This window comes from Fringilla coelebs (assembly GCF_963513975.1).
Source record: "Fringilla coelebs genome assembly, contig: SCAFFOLD_38, whole genome shotgun sequence".
In the NCBI taxonomy this organism is placed as follows: Eukaryota; Metazoa; Chordata; class Aves; order Passeriformes; family Fringillidae; genus Fringilla; species Fringilla coelebs.
The window spans coordinates 1515256-1531749 of record NW_028167583.1 but is presented as its reverse complement, the minus strand read 5'-3'; the positions used below and the strand labels follow the sequence as shown (position 1 = coordinate 1531749).

The following is a 16494-nucleotide window of genomic DNA, read 5'->3' as shown; positions in this document are numbered from 1 at the left end:
TGGGGCTCATTAATGCTTCAAGGTACTTCAGTTCTTTTCAGATACTTGGTGTTTCCCTTTTGATACAGACTCTGGGAGAGGTTTCTGCAATCATGGCCCCAATTATCTGCTTTTCCGAGTCCCTTGAGAGGCTTTGTACTGACACTCAGTGGGGCTCATTAATACTTTGAGATACTCAAACTTTTTAAGATACTTTGGAATTTCCTTTCCACACTGAGTTTCTCAGAGGTTTTTGTGCCATCCTGGCCTCCAATTCTCTCCTCCAAGGAGTCCATGAGGAGCCTGTGTTGGGCATGGACCTCAGTGGGACCCATTCATGCTTTGAGACACTTTGGGGTTTTCTTCTGACTTTGACACCTGGAAATGTTTGTGCAATCTTCTCTCAGGCCCTGAGGTTCCAGGGCTCCGCTCCAAATGCAGCACAGGGCTCATTAGGATCAAGCAAGTCCTGACAAACCATGGCTCTGCCTTGATTTCCCCCTGCTCCTACGCAGTTCATCAGGAAGTTTTCTGTAGCTGTATTGGTTTGCCAATTTGAGATTTTTCAGCCCATGAATCAATTAGTGTGGTGGGTTCTGTGTTGGCTAATTACCAGTACATTCACTATAATATCCTTAGACTTTTCCTGCTGTGAAAGAGGATTGGGGGAAAGGCAATGTAGGCTCAAAACCTTACAAGAGTATAAAGAAAAGTTTATTAATATTAACTAAAAAAAAGAGTAATAACAATCAGAACAAAACTTTCAGAACACTGCTCCTCTCTCTACAATCTTTTCTTTCTTACGGGCAATGTAAAGAGACAAAACCTAAAATTTTCAGTCAGTTTACCACCTCTAGAATAGCCTATCTTCAGTTCACTTAGGGAGAGGAATCTCTCTTTCATGCTATGGAGACTTCTCCATAAGAGAACAGTTCTCTCATGGGTCTGAATTCCCACAAATAGCAGCCACTCAGAAAATCTGCAATCGTGAAGTCCCTTCTGTTTTTTAACATCTTTTTCTACAGTTGTGTTTATGGGCCATTTCAGCCTGAGGGGTATTAGTTTCAAGATGAGCTCTTTAAGAGCAAAGATTCTCTTCATCTATTTCTGAAATCATCTTCATTTCTGAAAACAGAAATCTTCTTCTCTCCCTGAGGGCACAGTGTCTCATCACTCTGCTCTCTTTCTCTGTTCTAACTTTTCATGAAATCCTAGCTACTTTAGCTTTTGCTTACTTTACCATGGAGGCCTTTGCTGAACAAGTCATCTCCCCCTACTTTACAAGTCGTTATAGGGAAAAAGAGAGTCTGATGTATCAATTACATCCTTCTCCATAGCTTAACAAGAGGATTTCAGCCCCAAGATCAAGGCATCTCCTCATCCGTCCCATCTGGCACTCAACTTGCACTTCAGTGACCTCGACGTCTTCATGTTGCTCCTCTGTGTGCCTGCACTTTGTCCTTTTCTCTCACTCGAGGGAGGATGGAAGCACTGAAAGAGTTCATATCTCACCCGGAGGCTGCAGATGGTTCTGTGACCCCAGCCGAGCTTGGGGCCGGAGCTGTTTTACGATGGAGGTTTCTGCAGCGGCTGTGCTGGGGCTGTGTCAGGATGGGCTGCGCTGGGGGAGGGCCAGGATCTCAGCAGCCAGGCCAGAACACAGCAGCAGCACGGCCAGGGGCTGATGGCTTCTCCTCCCCCTGCCCGGGGGTTGCGGGTGAACCCCAATGGTGGCAGAATCTTGGCTGAGCCAGCCCGGCCCGGGGCTGCTCCTGGGGCCCAGCAGATCCTGGCTTGGCCCGGGCTGGTGGCAGGGCAGGGCTCAGCAGTGTCCAGATGTTGGCAACTGCTGCCATGGCCCAGCCCAGCCTCGGCCCCACAGCCTCCCCTGCCCTGCCCAGCAGCCGATGGGGCCTGGGGGGTCCCTGGGAAGGGGCCCAGCCCCATGACAGGAGCCACCTGGCCTGCCCTGGCTGAGATGGGGGCCAGGTCAGCCTTGTTACCTCTTTGCCAGCCAGAAGGGAAAGAGACCCTTTATGGTATTTTTGGGGTCCCCAGATAGAGGAAGAAAGAAAGAATGAATTTGACTCCATGTTCTTAGAAGGCTGATTTATTATTCTATTCTATATATTATATTATATTATATTATATTATATTATATTATATTATATTATATTATATTATATTATATTATATTATATTATATTATACTCTATTTATTATGCTATACTAAAGCTATTCTAAATAATAAAGAAGGCATACTTACAGAAGGCTTAACAAGATACTAATTAAAAATTCCTGACTCCCTCCTCAGAGTCCGACTGTGATTGGTCATTAAGGCAAAACAATTCACATATTGGATACACAATCTCCATTCCAAAGCAGCAAAACACAGAAGAAGCAAATGAGATAATACTGTATACCTTTTTCTCTGAGGCTTCTCAGCTTCTCAGGAGAAGAAATCCTGGTGAAGGCATTTTTCCATAAAATATGGCAGTGATAACACTTCCAGGCTTTTTCATATTTAACATGGGTCTTGACACAGCCATGTACAGTTTCCTTAGTGGTTTAGCAGATTTTCAATTCTTAAAGCTAATTACTGATTGGGGTTTTTTTTCAGACACAGAGGAAACTGCTAGCAGCTTCTCTTAGAACATCACTTCCATGATGCAAAACCAGCACAACAGCACAGAGCACACAGCTCCTTTGTCCATATGTAGTGGCCATGTGCCCAAGGCCTACAAACCCCTCCGTGGGAGGTCTCTGGGCCCTCCCCAAGGTGTTTCCAAATGAAAACATTCAGCTCATAGTCTAAAAAAATCACCAGAGGAGAGGGCCAGCCTTACCTGTCAGCCCTGGCTACTTTTGTCTGGGAGCAATCTTGGATATACAGAATTGAGGAGTCCAAATTCTAATTTTGGCCATGGCCCTTGGACATGAAGGCTGGTTCTTTTCAATAGGAAGGAAGGAACAGAGGCCCAGTGTTTCACGGGAAGATGATAGGTGCCTTCCAGAGGCCAATCAGAGCCAGAGCTGGCCGGTTTTGTTCTGAGAGATACCCTTGCATATAGGAAATTTTTTAAGGGAAAGTACCACGTTTGGCAATGGGCATCTGAAAAGAGGGACACTTCTTTTCCACAGCAAGGAAAGCATGGAGTCCCAGTGCTCCAGGAGCTGATGAGAGGCAGCCCTTGACATCCCAACATCAGCCAGACCTGTCAGGTGGCCCCTGGCAGGCCAAGACAGCCAGACCTGTTCCATGTTCCCTGGGTTCCATGGGGCCCCACAGTGTCACAGTGGCCCCTTGCTTCCAGGAGGCCCTGAGGTGTCATAATGCCCCCTTGGTGACATGAGGCCCTGAAGGGTCACAATGGTCTCCATGGTTCCATCTGGCCTCACAGAGCCATAATGGTCTCTGGGTTCCATGAAGCCCCACTGTGTCACCATGGCCCCTTGGTTCCATGAGCTCCAGTGGTGCCACAATGATCCCCTTGGTGCCATGAGGTCACCACAGTTTCACAGTGATCTCCATGGGAAGGAAAGAACCCAGCGCCAGTGTTGTAGGGGCAGCCACCAGAGGCCAAGGCCAGCCAGCCTTGACGGTACTGGATGATTTTGTCTGGGAGCACCTTTGGATATACAGAATTTTTGAGGTTGAATCCAAATTTCAGACATGGACACCTGGGGGAGAAGGACGGTTCTTTTCCATAGGAAGGAAAGCAGGGAATACCGGTGTTTCAGGGACAGATGAAAGGTGGCCATCAGAGGTCTAGGCCAGCCAGACCTCTCTGTCCTGGCAGCTTTTCTCTGAAAGCAACCCTTAGATATAGGGTATTTCGGATGTGGAATCCCATTTTCGGCCATTTCTGCATAGATAAGAAGGATGGTTCTTTTCCTTGGAAGGAAAGCACCAAGTCCCAGTGTTTGAAAGCAGGTGAGGGGCAGCCCCCAAGAGGCCAAGGGCAGCCAGACCTTTCTGTCCTGCCAGTTTTCACTTGGGAGCAATCCTTGGATGTACGGAATTTTTGAATGTGGAATCCCAGTTTTGGCCATGGGTGCCTGGACATGAAGAAAAAAAATCTTTTTATTAGGAAGGAAAGCACAGAGAGAACCCCAGTGTTTCAGAGGCAGATGAGTGCCAGCCCTCAGGAAGCCAAGGCCAGCCAGACTTGTCAGTCCTGGCAGCTTTTGTCTGGGAGCTATCCTTGGATATAGGGAATTCTGGAGGCAGATGCCCAATTTTGGCCATGGCTGCCTGGTCAAGATATTTTTTCCCCATAAGAAATAAAAGCACATGGTCCCAGTGTTTCAAAGGCAGATGAGAGGTGGACCCCGGATAACCAAGGCAGCCAGATCTGTCTATCCTGGCAGATTTCATCTGGGAGAATCTTTGCATATAAGAAAATTTGGAGGAGGAATCCCAATTTTGGCCATGTGCCCCTGGAGGAGGACAGTTCTCTGCCATAGGAAGGAAAGCCCAGGGCCCCAGTGCTTCAGGGGCAGATGAGAAGCAGCCCTCAACATTCCAAGGTCAGCCGGACCTGTCAGGTGGTCCCAGGAGGCCCAGCCAGCCAGACCTGTTCCATGTTGCCTTGGTTTATGGAACCCCCCAGTGTCACAATGGTCTCCTTCGTTCCATAAGGATCTGGAGTGTCACAATGTTCCCCTTGCTTCTGTAGTGTCACAATGGTCCTGTGCTTCCCTGAGGTCTTGCAATGTCACCATGGCCCCTTGGCTCCCTGTGGCCCTGCTGTGTCACAATGTCTCCTTGGTTCCATGGCCCCCACAGCTTCATCCTTGACCTTTGGTTCCATAGGGATCATGAGCTTCACAATGGTCTCCTTGATTCCGTGAGGCACCAAAGTGTCACAATGGTCTTTCTGCTTCCATGATGTTCCGTAGTGTCACCATGGTGTCCTTGGATGTGCATTGTCCCAATGGCCCCTTGGTTCCGTGAGTTCTGTACTGTCAGCAATGGTTTCTCTGTTCCAACGGGGCCTTGATGTGTCACAACGGCTCCTTGGTTCCGTGATGTTCCAGAGTTTCCTGTACAGAAAATCACACTATGAAAAGCCAGTGTCCATAATGGAGACACAGGAGTCCTTCAACTTTATTGGAATAAAGGGAGACAATCCATCAGGGCTCAACTCCACGAGGTTTTCTCTATGAGGTTTCAGAGGGCACAGCCTCCTTTTATCCTAAGCTCCCAGTCACATGTTACCCTCTTCATTTCCCCATTGGCTGAGGTACGAGGAAGGTACAGCCATCCTGAACCCCCAACCCCATATTCCCCTCTTGAACCTGTCATTTTAATCCAAAGTTCATAAACTCAAGCTCATGCAGACTCACTTGTTTCAGACTGTTTCAGAAACTCCACTGTTTCAGAAGCCAAGCCATCTGGGCTCTGTAATAAACCTGTTGCTGGAAGTTAGTAGAGACATTAAGACCCAATTCAAGGATATTAACACCTTTACATTCACCCATCAAATTGTCTGTAAGGACATTTTGCCTATCAGCCACAATGGACTCCTCAGTTCCGTGGGGCTCCACAGTGTCACCATGGCCCCTTCGTTCCATGCGGTTCTGCAGCGTCACCGTGGTGGTGTTGGACCCGCATTGTCACAACTGACCCACGGCTCCATGAGGTTCCATAGTGTCACCGTGGTCGCTGTCAGAGGCTGGATGCAATCGATGTCCCAAGAACTGCTACAGGAGGGTTGGCCCCTTCCAGGGAGCTCCCAGAAGGGCCCAGCATAAAACAAACATCAATAACTGATGTCCCAACAATGTCTGTAGTAAGTTGGCTTTTTTCCATAAAGTTGTTTACTGAACAGTGTTGTCTTAATTAGCCAATCATGTCTTGATTAAATGACCAGTGAGGTCCAGCTGAAGCAAACCAAGATATAAAAGAAGAGGATTGAATAAATGGGTGGCTTTTAGCCCTTAGCCTTCTGATCTGAGTCTGTGTCACCTCTGATTGAACGGTGACATTTGGGGAATCTGTGGGGACTCATGGGGATCCTTTCTGCCCCTTGTGACCCAACAGGAGCTTCTCTAATAAACTTTGCCTAAAGCTCCCACTGTGCCCATGAGAGGAACCCCTGTGAGTGTCAGGGACATCCCGGCTCCTTGGCAGCCTGGGGACTCCTGGGATGTCACCGTGGAGCCCCTGTGAGTGCCAGTGACAGTTTGGTCAGCCCAAGGTTCCCTGGGATGTCACCATGGAATGGCTGTGACTGCCTCTGACCACACGGCTCTTTACCATCCCCAGAAAGCCCTGGGAGGTCTCCATGGAGACCTGTCTCTGCCTGTGACATTGCAGCTCTTGAACAGCCTGGAGACTCTTGGAAAGTCCCCAGGGAATCACTCTGAAGACCTGTGAGAAACCTGAGCCTTAGCAGGCAACCATCACCACTGCCCTGTTGTTATGGTCAGTTTCCATGGCAACCATCCACAGTCCCCCTGTTGCCATGCTCAGTCCCTCAGCAGCTCCATGGAGACCCCATGCCAGGGGTGGTTGCCATGGACACCAGCTCAGGCCTGTAGCCAGAGCCTGGTGCCATGGCAACCACTGGCAGTTCCCATCTCCAGTGTCATGAGATCCCGGAACCACAGAATTGGCTGAGCTGGGAGGGACCCATTCAGGATCCTCCAGTCCAACTGCTGGCCCTGCACAGGACACCCCAACAATGCCAGCCTGGGCCTGGCAGCGCTGTCCAAACGCTGCTGGAGCTCAGAGATTCCTGGCGCTGGGACCCTTCCCTGGGGAGCCTGGGCAGGGCCCCAGCAGCCTCTGGGCAAAAACCTTTTCCTGAGATCCAACCTCAGCCTGCCCCGACTCAGCTGCAGCCATTTCCTCCACTCCTGTCCCTGGGCACCAGAGTGAAGAGGTTCCCACAGCGCCAGCCAGGGACCTGCTCCCAAGGCTGTTGCCATGGCCACCAGGGCTGGGACCAGCTGGGATGCTCAGTTTCCAGGGGCCACGGTTCAGGAATGGGATTCCCCAATTTCCTGCTCCCAATATAACCGCACTGCCCTCACTGCCCTCCCGCCTCCCATGGAAAGCACAAAAGGCAAAGATCCCAGGCTGGGCTAAGAACAATTTATTTGCAACAGCAACAAGATAAGCAACAAAAAGGAACAAAAACAATATTGATAAGAGAAAGGGAAAGTAAAACTATTTACAGGAAATCTACAACATCAACAACTGTCTCATTCTGGCCACATATTTCCTCCTGCCTGAAAAGGACATCCTTCTCATCGGGGTGAGAGAGAGAGGGAGATTGAGAGAGAGAGTCCCTTTCTTGTCCCTGGCAATGACCTGAGGTGGCAGTGAATGTAATGACAAGGCCCTGGCCAGACCCTCATGTTCTTCATTCCCACATCATGCTACTGGCAGGAGCAAGAAAAGGGACAGGTGTCTTCCCAGCATGGATCACAGGGAACATGGATAACCAGGGCTCTTCCCAATGTGGATTCTCCAATGGGGATGGAGCTGGAGCAGGGCACAAAGTTTTTCCTGCAGTTGGGGCAGTGGCAGGGCTTCCATTACCGGTGTGTCCATTGGTGTCTTGTCAAGTGAGAGCGCTGGGTGAGGCTCTTCCCACACTGGGGACACTGGTAGGGCCTCTCCCCAGTGTGGATGCACCAGTGGGTGACGAGGGTGGAGTTGCAGTTGAAGCCCTTCCCACACTCAGGGCAGCAGAAGGGCCTCTCATCCGTGTGGATCCGCTCAGGCAGGTGGAGATTGGAGATGGTCTGAAACCTCTTCCCACATGTGGGGCACTCGTAGGGCCTCTCCCCAGTTTGGATGCGGCGGTGGGTGATGAGGTGGGAGTTTTGCTTGAAGCCCTTCCCACAGTCAGGGCAGAGAAAGGGCCTCTCATCCTTGTGAATCTGCTCATGCAGGAGGAGATTGGAACCTCTTCTGGCACTCAGGATACTCATAGGGCCTCTCCCCAGTGTTGATGCATTGGTGGGTGACAAGGTTGGAGCTGCAGCTGAAGCCCTTCTCACATTCCCTACACTCGTAGGGCCATTCCGTGGTGTGGATCGTTTGGTGGTGGATCAGGTGGTTCTTCTTGCTGAAGCTCTTCCCAGACTCCAAACGCTTGTGGGGTTTCTCCCCATCATGAAGCTAGCCATGGGCAATTAGCTCTGAGCTCTGGCTGAAGGTCTGTTCACCTTCCTGGCCCAGGGTGGGTCTTTCGTCTTCAGAGCACCCCGGGCTTGGCTTAGACCCCCTCCTCTAGCAGGATCTCTTGGGATTTTCCTCCCCATTGGATTTCTGCACCGTGGAGTCATTCAAAATGGCCCCTTCCACGAGGTCCTGCTGCGGGGATTTCTCGTCCCGGATCACCATCCTCAGCTCCTTGTCTGGGGGAGGAAGGACAAAGAGAGGATGGGATTTGACTCCGTGCCAGAGGGAAGGGGAAGGAGTTCCCCCAGTGCATCCCCAGCAGGACGGCGTTGGCAGCAGGGTTGTCTTGCAGCTGGTGGCCATGTGGGCTGGGAGATGGAGCAGGAGAGAGTAGGAAAGGGGCACTGACTTCCTCCTCACCTGCCTGAGTGCCCCGGGGCATCTTCCTCTTTGTCACAGCCACCCCCTCCATCTGGTGAAGATTTGGGAATGGGATGTCCTGTTTGGGGAGGAAAACAAGGGATGAGTACATTGAGTTTTGTACTGGTTTGAAGGCAAACTAGCGGGAAAATCTAAGCCAGAATTACAGTTCAATAAGAAAATCAAGATCAAGGCAATGATACAGAAACACTGCTTTAAACTGACAGAGTCAGGATATAACCTGACACCCTGCTGGTCAGGGTGGTGGTAGCAGTCCCATGAAATGGTGGCTGCAGTCCTGTTGGAGTGATGAACGTGATTCTGTCAAAGCAGTGATCCTGTAGAAGGGTCTGGTCTTCCTCTGAAGGTCCAGCAGTGGTTATGGAGCTCTTGTCCTCTGGGAATCCAGTAGGCAAGGTGCTCCTGGTGTTGCAAGCCTCAGATTATATCCAGGTAGGAATGCCTGGATCCTCCCCATGGGCGGAGCATCCCACAATGGGAGGATGTAATTTTATCAGTCCTGCAGTGACACTCAATGGCCCATTCACAGAAGAGAGCCCCTGGAGGGCATTATCAGGGGTGAGTCATGGAAGAGATACAGAACACTGCCCTGCCTGTTCATAACAGTTTATGAAGATGGTGATAGAAAACATGGTTTTCTTTACATTTTACATTGCAGCCTGAAACAGTGGGTATTCCCTGCTCAGGGGGGTGAATACCACCCCCCTTACTCAGACTGGCTCAGGTGTAAAATCCCCACCCTGGGAAGGCCATGCATACAAGGGACAATGTCACACTTGGCCCACTCTAGGGGAGGTCTCTGTCCCTGTCACTCCCTTGCTCTCCCCCCTTTTCTCTTTCACAGGCTGGGGGGCTTGGCAAAATGTGAGAATCATTTTTCTGTTTGTCCCTGTCACATTTGTGACAGCTACACAGAGCTTTCCCTTCTTTTTCTTAATCTGTATTGGGCCGAATTTCTACTCTTCTTTTATCAGATCCTGCCAGCAGCTGAGCTGGAGCTGTGCAGGAACCAATTGAACTTGGAATTGCCAAAAAGTTGCTTGAACATTCAGTTTAATAAAGTTTGGGATTTGTTTGCATTTCCATCACAAGTGACTTGTGGGAAGAGCAAATTCAAGGCATTTTATGTAGGGTTAAGTTTGATTTCTGACAAGAAAGTACTTTATTTGTCTGATGCCCAGGGGATGCTCAAGGGGTCCCTGTGCCTCTCATCCTGGGGGATGCTTGGGAGGGGCTGGAGTGGGTTGTCTCTGTCACCCCAGTCCATTCCCCATGGGTTGTCCCTGTCACCCCAGGCCATTCCCCAGGGAGGGGTCTCTGACCCTCTCAGCCCTGGTGTGACCCCACCCAAACATCATCGGGGTCAGAGGGACAGAGACACCCCCAAACCACCAGAAGGGCTGAACCTGGGATTTGGTTTGGGGCTGAGGATTTAGGAAGGGGCTGGAATTGGAGCTGGGGTTGGAGTTGGGGCTGAGATTTGGATTCAAGCTGGGATTGGGGTTATGTCTAGACATGAGATTGGCTTTAGGGCTGGGGTTGCATTAGGGTCTGGGGCTAGACAGGTCTGAGACTGGGCTGAGATGAAATACAGAACTGTGAGTGTGTCTAAACATGGAGTGAGATTGAGACCAGGATCAGGGTCATGCAGAGCAGGACAGGGGGGATGTCACTGCAGGATGTCCCTGGCATCATCCCAGCCCTCCTCAGGCACCTCCAAACATGGGGGGCAGCTGGGTGCTCCAAGATCCAGGTGCTCCCACCCTGTCCCTCAGTACCAGGGGAGCATTCCCTGAGGGCAGCCCTGACTGTGACCCTTGGGGCTCTGGGATCAGCCCTCACATCCCTGTGGGAGGAGCTGCAGACAGGATGAGAGATTTCCCCCTCCCTCATTCCTGTGGAAGGATGAAGCCCAGGTGCCCTTTTCTTCTGGTGTCTCCTCCTCTCCTCAGCTGAGGATGTCAAACTCCCCAGGAGCAGGAAAATCCCCATTCCCTGTTTCCTTGAGGCTGCAGACTGCAACATCCAATCAGAATGAAACACTTTCTGACAGTCCTGCTGAAAGACACCAGGAGGAGGTTTGTGAGAAAAGGAGGAAATTGTGTTTTGATAGGAAATAAAGTTACAAAATTGTTTCTTTCTGTCCCATTAATTTTCACCTAGTTCCAGTTTGTTTTTCAAAGTGCCACCTTCTCAGCTGATTGTTTGTGTCCTCCTTTCTCTCCCGCCTCTCTTTCCCTGCTCTCTTTCTCTCTCAGTGTCTCCCTTGACCCAGGGGAGCTCCCACCAAAGACCCTGCCCTGATTTCATTTCCAATCCACGAGCTACAGCAACCATGGGTGAAGTTAGGAAGGCTGGCAGTGAAATGTCACTGTAAGATCTTGCTCCACTTGGCTTTTGGCTCCAGCTTTAAAGGTTTGCCTTTGAGGGCAGGAACTTCTTTTCCTGACTGGGAACTGGAATTCCAGCCCCTGGGAGAGTGTGCCATGGATCCGAGAGGGGCATTCCCGAGGCTCCCAGGGTGCTGCTCCTGCTGTGCCTCCCAAGGAGCTGTGCAGGGCCAGGGGACAAGGTCCAGCAGCTCTGTGGGCTCCCGGAGCTCACAGCAAATGTGGCTTTGCTGGACATTTTCCATCACATTTCCAGCTGGAACCGGAGGGAAGGAGGAAATGGAAGCGAGTCCCTGACAGAATCCTGGAATGATTACGGTGGGAAGGGACCCTGCCCATGGGTTATGATCTCATGAGGGAGAGACGCCTCTGCCCCAGTGAAGGTGCAAATGAGAGCGTGGGAACGCAGCCTGCAGATTTTATTGAACGTGGATTGAAGTGACCAAGAAATGTGGAGGATAACAGGAGAGAAATAAATTGGGAAGAGGTCTCAGAGAGACAGAAAAAAATAGGAAAGAGGTCTGGGGTGGGAGAAAGAAACAGAAAAGAGATCTCAGAGGGAGGGAAAGAAATAGGGAAGAGGTCTCAGAGGGAAAGAAAGAAATCGAATAATGGTCTCAGAGGGAGAGAAAGAAAGAGGAAAAGGCTCTGGCCAGGACTCCCCAGTTCCTATGGTCACCCGCAGGGCGCAGTGCCCTTAAAAATTCCAGCCAACCAGAGCTTTTCTCGCCGATGACTCACTGGTTGCCAGGCGGACCTGCGGAGCCCAGTGGCCACCGGAGCAGAATTTGGGGCTCGGGCCGGGGGGACGGATCCGCACCGGGGGGTCCCCGAGCCCCCTGCCCACCCCTGGGGCCGATCGGGGGGTCCCCCCACCCAGCAGCCGGTGCTGCGGTGGCCGTGGGGCAGAGGGGTGGGAAAGGGGGATCCGGGCTGGGAATGGAGGAAATGCTGGGGCCGATGCTGAGCACAGGCTGAGAATGCAGAAATGGTTTTGTTCTTGCTGAGCTCACACTGAGCCAAGGCCTGTCCTGCCCCTCATCCAGCCACACTGTGGAGGGGCTGGGGCTGTCAAGGAGGTTGTGAGGGGACACAGCCGGGACAGGTGACCGCAACTGAGCCCAGGGATACCCCAGACCATAGGACATCATGATCAGTGTATAATGTGGGAAGAACAAAGAGGAAGGAGGGACATTTGGAGTGAGGATTTTTGTCTTCCCAGGTAACACTTAGGCAGGAGGGGGCCCTGTTTCGCCGGTGGGGAGGGTCAGCACCGAAGACACAGACACCAACTTAACTTAAGGAACAGTGTAACTTAGGTAATGCAAATTTGTCAAAAATTACAAAAGTATTAGATAGGCAAAGCAAGAAATCATTAGAAAATAATTCCAAAAGAGAAGATGTTGAAATTATTATCACTCAATTCCCCATTTCTGGCCACATGCTCTGGAGATTCCATCTCTGCCTTCAGTCAAGGTTGCGTTCCCTAACAACCCCTGGTACCAAATCCTGCTTTCCACAGCTGCAACAGTGTCTCAGGTTTAGCTGGGTGTGTGTACAATTACCATCTGGTAAAGGTGGGGCAGTTATCTGTTAATTGAGCAGTTTACTTTATCTCTTCCACAGTGAATCCTCCCTCTGGGGAGATATCTTCTGTGAATGGGCCATTGAGTGTCACTACAGGACTGATAAAAATTCCATCATCCCATTGTGAGAAGCTCCTCCCAGAGGGAGGAGCCAAGCATTCCTAACTGGATATAAGCTGAGAATCTGAACAGCAGAGTCAGCCTTCTCCCACGAGATTCTCAGAAAAGCAACTTTCAGCTCCACTGGATCCCAGAGGAAGACCAGGCCCATCAATACCACCACTGGACCTTCAGAGGAAAACTCCACCCCTCTACAGCATCACTGCTCCAACAAATCCACATCTGTCACTGCAGGAGGACAGCAGCCACCATTTAATGGGAGTGCTACCAACACCCTGAGCCAAAGCGTGTCAGGTTGTATTCTGACTCTGTAAGTAGTTTTGTAGTATTATTGCATTTCTATTTTTAATTTTCCTACTAAAGAACTGTGATTCCTATTCCCATAGCTTTTGCTTAACAGCCCCTTCTTTTGAAAATTATAATTCCAAGGTGTTGCCCGACAGAGAGACACGAAACAACTAGGTTGTTTAGTGCGGTGCTTTATTGAGGGCCCTGGGGCCTGAGGACTAGCGTCCAAAGTCAGAGCCCGCCGTTCCCCTTTTTCGTCAGGTTTTTATATCCTTTTACAAAGTGGTGTAGATACAGAAGTACACAATGCAGTTACATAAACCTTGTAGATATTATCTCTAAAAGTCATAAATTCTATACGCTTGTCTACTCAAAACTATAGGTTACCCCCCTTTAATCCCCCTTGCTTGTCTTCCCACCACCAGGACCCTTTATCATTGATTATACTTTAACCTTTATCATTTATTATTTCACTGTGTTCTGCATGCTCTACTAGATCCTTTATTTATTAGTTTGTGGTTCTTGTTCTGCATGCTCTACTAGATCCTTTATTTATTAGTTTGTGGTTCTTAGTATATTCCCAGGCCTGTTTCCCAGGGCCTGCTTGTGAACTGCTGCTTTCTAAGCCTTAGCATAACTACTGCTATTGCTATATCTACATTAGTTCTTTTCTTGTTATTTCGGTATCAACTCCCCCCTTTTGAGCATTCTTCAGATTTTCTGCCAGGATGCTCAATTCTTCAAGTAATGGTTTCTAAGTAGGATGGTGGGTCTTCTCTTTGAATTGGTAGGATTACTTCTTTCCGGGTTAGTGCTCTCATGACACGTCGAGTATGAGTTCCTTCTCTGGCAATCATTCCTAAAAGACATCTATACATAATCATGCAGACTACAATAATCAACACAATCGTTATTACATATTGTACAATTGATGATATCCAACCAGAGACCTGGATTCCTAGGGAGCTAAATAGTGCTCCTACCCAATTATGTTCAGCTTCTTCCTGGACTTCATGCACTTTTGTTTCAATTTGTTCCAATTTACTTATGTCTTTTTCTACTTCTTCTGTGACATTTGGGATATGTGCACAGCAATGATCAACCTTTCCTTGGAGGTATCCACAGACTCCGTGTTCTTTTAATAAGAGCAAATCTAATGCCATTCTATTTTGGACTGTCATTCTTGTTGTTGCCTGCAACTGTAAGTTTAGGTCCCTAAATCCTTTCTTTGTAACTGCAGCTAACCTCTCAGTTTGTCCCAATAATTTGTACAGCATCTCCCGGTTTCTATATGTAGAAATTTGTGCAAACAGGGATTCCAATACCCATCCAAATTTAACTCCTGATGAGGGTTCATGCCATTCATCTTTATCTCCCAGTCCTAGTTCTTCTGCCACCTCATTTGTTTCTCTCTTTGTTCGTGACTGTATCTCTCTTTGTGTTAATTTAGATTGTTTCCAGAAAGGGCAGAGCGTAGGGACCCCTAACGTAATCTGTGTGATTGGGCCATTAATGGGCATATGGGTAGTCCATTGTCCGTGCCCCATTACCCACACTGAATGCCCTGGACTCCTGACGGTAGTCGCCTGACAATCTTTCCAAGCCCCCTTTATTTCACCTGTTATTGTATGATTATATCTTTGACATTCACAGCCCCATTTTAGTAGTATCCGGACTGGCACTAAACCAATTTGGGATTCAGGGGTATCACATGTGATGATTTTGCTACAATTCCAGCTAGGTGTGGGGGTCATTCGATCCCGTCTTACCACTTCAGTCCCTAACATTCCTAAATGTTCTTGTTCCCTTTGGCCTGACCATTCGATACACCAATGTACTGGTCCTATGTAGCTGTAAGATTCTAACAAGCTGGGACCCCAAATTGTTTTCCACTGTTCCCATTCTTCCCTCCCTTCTTGACATACTATCTCATAAGAATATTCAGTGACTGGTTTTTGTCTTTTTTTTCTTATGTCATAAGAACACCATCCTACATCCTTGAACCGCCCAATTTTTGAATAAACTGCATTTGGTAATTTTAGGCATTCACTCCTTCGTCCCGGCGATGACCATTGCCCTCGAACTGTATAGGTTTCCTCTATCATCTTAGTATGGTTCTGCATCACTTTATTACATCTTTTTGTCCCATTTATGGTTACTGGAGGCATTTCCCCAACGGGAATGATGCCCCATGGTATTGGATCTCCCGCCGCTTTAGGTAAAGGTAAACATGCAGTGATGGACGTAGCATTTTGTACTTGCCCAAAATCTCTAATTAATCCCACTATTAAGTTCTCTTGTCCCAATTCTTGTTGTGTTTTTCCCACTTCTGTCACCTGTCGTACTCTTCTATTCTCTTTTAGAATATCTACATTTATTTTTCCGTAGTCAAAGCTTTCTCTAATCCACACAACACATGAGAATTGTCCTACCTGATCAGCTTGCATATGAGATATCATCAATGTGGTGCTACCTCTTTGCTGTTCCATAACCCAAAGTGTCACGATCCCTTCTGTAAATACTTCGTCTGTGGTGATTTGTCTCCAGGCTGCATTTACTTCTTTTAATCCAGCTCTCTGGTTGTTAGAAAACAGACAGGTTAGATTTACTCCCGCACCTTCCGGCACTATTACATCTGGCTCCGGAACTATGATTTTAACAAACGCTTTTCCCACCTGCATTATGCAGACTAATGTTAAAAGAGCTAAGGCCTTGCCCTGAACACCATTTTTGTTGCTGACAGAGGCTGTACTTCCCATCTTGACGGGACCTTCTTGATTCGAGTGTAGTGAATCCAATTTTCGATCCCTTGGACTTTCACTGCCGTGTAGGTAGTCATGATCACCTGGTGAGGACCACCCCATACTTCTTTCAAGGGTTCCGTATTCCAGTTCTTCACATATACTTGATCTCCTGGCTGGATGTCATGGACAGGATTTTCCAAGGGCAGAGGCCGGTTCCACTGCAATGTTCCTCGCAGCGCTGTAAGAACTTTATTTAGAGACAAAATGTAACTCAGCAATACTTGATCTCCTACTAAGTGAGGGTCCCCCTTGTAGGTTGCAGCATGATATGGCTTGCCATACAAAATTTCGTATGGACTTACTCCTATCTTTTCTCTGGGTTTAATCCTGATTCTTAGCAAGGCTAGAGGTAGTGCCTGAGGCCACTGTATCTTTGCTTCCTGACAAATTTTCTTAATCTGCCCTTTTAATGTCTGATTCATCCGCTCTACCTGGCCGCTAGATTGTGGTCTCCAGGGCGTATGGAGATCCCAAGCTATCCCTAATACTCTGGCTACCTCTTGGACTACTCCAGCTACAAAGTGAGGTCCCCTATCTGAGGACATTCCTAATGGGATCCCAAATCTAGGAATAATTTCTCGTAGTAAGGTTTTAATTACTTCCTTTGCCTGGTTAGTCCTGCATGGGAAAGCTTCCGGCCACCCTGAAAAAGTACACACATACACCAGTAAATAACGGTACCCTTGTGCTTTTGGTAGCTCTGAGAAATCTATTTGCCAATAGTCTCCTGGTTGCGGCCCTACTTG

At 48.9% G+C, this 16494-nt stretch overlaps 1 long non-coding RNA gene across 1 annotated transcript in view; it reads right to left on the bottom strand.

The window, feature by feature from the left end:
- Positions 1 to 16494, bottom strand: part of LOC311165771 — a 276507-nt gene that overhangs the window by 110915 nt on the left and 149098 nt on the right. The gene's annotated exons all lie outside the window — the stretch shown is intronic.